Source organism: Triticum dicoccoides, chromosome 5B (genome assembly GCF_002162155.2).
Source record: "Triticum dicoccoides isolate Atlit2015 ecotype Zavitan chromosome 5B, WEW_v2.0, whole genome shotgun sequence".
Taxonomy (NCBI): Eukaryota; Viridiplantae; Streptophyta; class Magnoliopsida; order Poales; family Poaceae; genus Triticum; species Triticum dicoccoides.
The window spans coordinates 84,879,458-84,885,429 of record NC_041389.1 but is presented as its reverse complement, the minus strand read 5'-3'; positions in this window follow the sequence as shown (position 1 = coordinate 84,885,429).

Here is a 5,972-nt window from a genome sequence, read left to right as displayed (position 1 = left end):
TGGAGGGTGAAGAGCGAATTTCTTCATATATTTAGGAGTAACATATTTGTACTCCCTCCATTCTCGTGCCCATCTTCGTTCAATCCTCTATATGCACACTTTGCACTCATTCTTGGTTTCTTTCCCGTGAGTTGCCTCATCAGGCATGCAGTACCCTGCGTAAATGTCATCAGGGATCTCAAACGCTGTGTTGACTTCCAGTTTCTTTCCTCCTTTCTGAGGTCTTTTACCATCTGCCATTTTCTTCAGCTGAGGAATTTGAACAATAGAGTTCTCTGAGGAAGTGTGCAACTTTTCTTCGAGGAACGCTGCAAATGAGTTAAGTTGATGAGAACCTAGTGATTCAGTAGCAGACATGTGTACCTGTGAACAGATTATAGGTGCGAAGAATTTGGAGAGGTCATATGCGTTCTCATAAGTTTTTGCAACATGGAACAAGTTTGAGCAAATTGACCAGTTGTGTCTTGAAGAATTTCACTAAGCGTTCTTTGACTTAGGTTCCAGAGTTGTGCGGATTGTGAGATTCACACAATTGAGGAATCATGAAGAAAAACGTCACTTAGAGAAACAGATCAAGAGCAGAAGATTGTGCTAGGTGTTCAGAGTGTGGAAGTTGAAGAATAAACACCTTTTGAAGATTTGATGAAAATCATCAGTAGTAACAAAGGCAATAAAAGTAACTTTAATTACCCTTGACGAAGAACACGATGAACAAGAAGTGTAGATTGAGAAGTTCGTCAGTCTAGATCTTCCACGCCCTAACTTGGCGGAGGAAGACGGCTACAGCGGCGGCGGAGAGAAGATGTCCGTGGCCGGCGCGAGTACGACGACGATGAGGTCGAGGCAGTGAAGCTCTTCCTCACCGGCGATGATGAAGGTAGCGGCGGCGCTAGGTCTTGAGAGCTCGAGCGAGGGGAGTGAGATCGAGCAGGGTAAATGCAGTCTGAGGAGGGTGAGGGGTATTTATAGCTGTAGTGAAAAACCGCTCGCCCAAGAAAAATGGACGAATGTGCCCCTGACATTTCTCATCCTAGTGACATGTGTCACTCACGTACAGTGTGGTGGAGATCGTGTAAGATCGTGGGTGAAAAGATAAGTTTTATCATGGGATGTGTAACGGTTTGAGCGGCAAAAGCCGAAAATTCAGATAAGAATATTTTAAGGTTTTTGTTCACAATTTCTTCAGCTGACAAGGACATAATGAAGATTTTGAACGAGTTTCTAATAGAACGCACATGAAGAATTTGTGAACAGACTTGGTTGAGTTTAGCATAGAGGGGGTAAGGGTCCGATCACATTCACTTAGCAGAAAAGTCAACTTGATGAATTAACAATAAGTGAATGCTGTAGAGGACATAAAAACTCAAGTATATATATAGTCAATGAAGAACAACACGGAAAGAGTGAAGACAATGCAAAGTTGAAGAATTTTAAAAATTAAGGAATTTCAAAAACGAAGAAAAACTCAAGTTGAAGATTTTTCAACTTTGGTTGGTGGCGTAACCCACCGTATAAGAATGATGATTTCAGACACTGTGTACAATTGTCATAGGGTTATGAGAATCAATTTCTTCATTAATTTCTTCACACTTAAAGGGTTAGTCTTCATTGATTGAAGAAAAACGTTACTTCGTGTGTTGCACATCTAAGTCATCAAGTCAGCATAATTGTTAGGATGTGTGTCCTTTTCAAAGAACATTCGAAGATTCTAGGATATTTAGCTCACACCGCAACTTGCTAAATCTCTTCTCATCCAAGGGCTTTGTGAAGATATCGGCCAGCTAGTCTTCAACATTTGCGTGGTCGATGGAGATGTCGCCCTTCAACACATGGTCACAAAGAAAATGATGACAAATCTGAATGTGCTTTGTCTTCGAGTGCTGAATTGGGTTGTGAGCAATCTTGATAGCACTCTCTTGTCGTAGTAGAGTGGAACATTCTTCACATTGATGCCATAGTCCTTGAAGGTTTTCTTCATCCATAGCAATTGAGCTCAGCAAGATCCAGCAGCAATGTACTCAGCTTCAGCAGTAGAGAGTGATACACAGTTTTGTTTCTTCGAGGACCAACATACCAAGGATCGTCCGAGGAAATGACATGTGCCTGATGTTGACTTGTGGTCCACCCGATCACCAGCATAGTCAGATTCTGAATATCCAATGAGATCAAAGGAAGAGCCCTTGGGATACCTTAATCCAAGTGTTGGTGTGTGAGCCAGATATCGAAGAATATGCTTCACAGCCTTATGGTGTGATTCCTTTAGTGTAGCTTGAAAACGGGCACACATGCAAACACTAAGCATAATATCTGGCCTAGATGCACATTGGTACAATAAAGAGCCAATCATGGAGCGGTATACCTTTTGATCGGAGTCTTTACCATTTTCATCAGTGCATAGATAGCCATTTGTGGGCATAGGGATTTTGACGCCTTTGCAATCTTGCATGCCGAATTTCCTCAACACATCCTTGAGGTATTTCTCCTGAGATATGAATATGCCATTGTATTGTTGACGAATTTGAAGACCTAAGAAGAATTTCAATTCTCCCATCATAGACATTTGATATTCTTCACTCATCATATAGGCAAATTCATCACTGTAACGTTGGTTAGTACAGCCAAAGATAATATCATCAACATATATTTGGCACACGAATAATTCATCATCATATGCTTTGGTGAAAAGAGTTGGGTCAAGTGAACTGGGTTTGAAGCCTTTCTTCATGAGTAATTCCTTCAGTGTGTCATACCACGTCGGAGGTGCTTGCTTGAGGTCATAGAGGGCCTTGTTGAGTCTGTAGACGTGATCTGGAAATTTTGGATCCTCAAAACCTGGTGGTTGAGCAACATATACTTCTTCCTCAAGCTTACCATTGAGGAATGCACTTTTCACATCCATTCGATGTAAGATGATATTATGATGGTTAGCATAAGCAAGCAATATGCGAATAGCCTCAAGTCTAGCAACAGGTGCAAAAGTTTCATCAAAATCAATTCCTTCAACCTGTGTGTAGCCTTGAGCTACAAGACGAGCCTTATTCCTCACCACAAGGCCATTTTCATCTTGTTTGTTGTGGTAGATCCATTTGGTACCGATGATGTTGTGCTTGCGTGGGTCTGGTCGCTTGACAAGCTCCCACACATTGTTGATCTCGAATTGATGCAAGTCATCTTGCATGGCTTGAATCCACTCGGATTCCATGAATGCTTCATCAACTTTAGTGGGCTCTATGAAGAGATAAAAGAAAAATGCCCACAAAAGTTAGATGAACGTGAAGCTTTTGAGCGCGTGAGAGGACCTGGTGCTCGGATGTCATCGATGATCTTCTCGATCTGCACTTCGTTCGCTATGCGAGGATGTGCGGGTTGACGACTTTGCTGAGGCCCAACAATTTCTTCAGGACCAGTTTCTTCAGTAGCACCAGTGTGATTTTCTTCACGACCCGGAATGACTTCTTCAGCAGATTCTTCTATAGGGATGATATCCTCAGTAGCTTTGAACTTGATGGATTCCTCAGGTGACATTTCATCTAACACACTAGGTAGGTGCTCTCTTTGCGAGCCATTAGTTTCATTGAACCGCACATCTACAGTTTCAATAATCTTGTGATGATTGATGTTGAAGATTCTGTAGGTGTGCGAGTCAGCATAAAACCCTCATGTGCTTTCGGTGCAAATTGAGAGTAATGGTGAGGATCTCTAATCCAGCATTTAGCACCGAAGACTTTGAAGTAACTTACATTGGGTTTCTTGTCAGTGAGGAGTTCATATGAGGTCTTTTTGATGAATTTGTTGAAAGTGCGTTATATCGACTAGAGGGGGGGTGAATAGGCGATTTTTATGAATTCTTCACTGAGGAATTTGCCGGTGAGGAAATTACTTAGCGAAGAACTACTTGCAGCGGAATAAGTACTCAGAAGTAAACATAACAGAATACAAGCATGGTCATCATGATGGAATGAAGACTAGCACAGAGTACAGAAAGCGTAATCACAGGATAACACAAGATGAAGACAAACAGACTGAAGAAATTGAACTGAGGAAATTGTGAAAGTCTTCAGTCAATGTCTTCAAGCACAGATATGAACAAACATTCAACACAATAATGAGGAAATGAAAGGGTTGAGGAAATAGAACCAGTAAGTTGGTGAAGACAATGATTTGGTAAACCAGTTCCAACTGCTGTCTCAGTTGTACGTCTGGTTGGAGCGGCTGAGTATTTAAACTCGAGGACACGCAGTCCCGGACACCAGTCACTGAGCCGCAACTCAGGACACCCAGTCCTCACCGTATTCTCCTTGAACTAAGACCACGCAGGCCTCGTCCAATCACTAGTGGTAAGTCTTCAGGTGACTTCCAAACCTTCACAGACTTGGTCACTCGGCGATCCACAATTCCTCTTGGATGCTCTAGACCTTGACGCCTAACCGTCTGGAAGAAGCACAGTCTTCAAAGGTAACAAGCGTCGGATCCATGCAGGATCAATTTCTTTAGTGATGCTCAATCACTTTGGGTTTGTGGGGGTCTGGTTTTGGGATTTTCCTCACTTGATGATTTTCGCTCAAAGTCCTCGGAGGATGGGTTGCTCTCAAATGACAAGTGTCAAGTTCTCTCGGAGCAGCCAACCAGCTAGTGGTTGTAGGGGGCGGCTATTTATAGCCTAGGAAGCAGCCCGACATGATAAGACATAAATGCCCTTCAATGATATGACCGTTAGGTGGATAAGATATTTTGGGACAGCCGGCGCGCAACACAGCAACGGTCGGAAATTTGACTCTCAAATTCCTCAGGGCTATCATGTTCCTCACTGTGTAGGCAATTTGCACTGGCGAATTCCTAACTCCTTTGTCAGAGTAAAGTCCTCAGTGACCAGAAGAACTGCGTCTCTGTCACTGAAGAAAATGACAGAACTGTATGAGATTTCCAATGGCTTCACTCGAAGGGATTGGTAGGTGTAGGATTTTGAGTTGAGCATCACATGGAAATTTTTCCTTAGTATTTCCTCGACCCCCTTTAACAGTATGGTGTTTCCTATGACTCAAGAAAGGGGAAATGAAACTGCGAAAACAAGAGTCTTCACGCTTCATGTTCCTCAAATGAATACCAAGTCTTCAAGGTCACACCAATTTCTTCACTTTCAAAGTCTTCAGAAAGTCTTTAGAATATCAAAGTCTTCAGTCGAAGAACTTCATTTTTAGGGGTCGACTTTCTCTGTAAATATCAAACTCCTCATAGACATATAGACCAGTGTACACTCACAAACGCATCAGTCCCTTAACCTATAAGTCTTCAATACACCAAAATCACTAAGGGGCACTAGATGCACTTACAATCTCCCCCTTTTTGGTGATTGATGACAACATAGGTTAAGTTTTCAACGGGGATAAACATATGAAGTGTAACTACTGATATTGAGGAATTTGATTGCAAGATATAGAAGAACTCCCCCTGAAGATGTGCATAGTGAGGAATTTGCTTTTGAGGCAATGCACATTTTAAGAGTTGAATCATGGAGATCTCCCCCTATATCTTGTAATTCATACACGCATTTGATATATAATATGAAGAATTTGAAATGCATGATGAAATATGGTGCCTGAGGAAATTCAGCATGCGTGCAATAATATTAGCGAGGAATAAGCATGCCGAAAGCATCAAAATTATCAGAGCATAGTGCAACAAAAGCACCATCCAAAAGTATCAGAGCACCATCGGGTTTAAGATTACAACTCGATCCAATAAAAGTTTCGGAAGAACGAGAGTTGTAACTTAAAAAAAATGCCCGTAATATAAACCCGCTTGAAGACTAACTCACATTTCTCCCCCTTTGTCATCAAATGACCAAAAGGATTAAAACTGAGGACTAACGCCCCTAAAGAATTTCAAGTTGATGGAGGAGCGCCAGCATTGTCGGGGTTGTTTGTTGTAGAAGGGCCTGCCGTAGTGTCATCCAAATCTTCATACTCATCAGT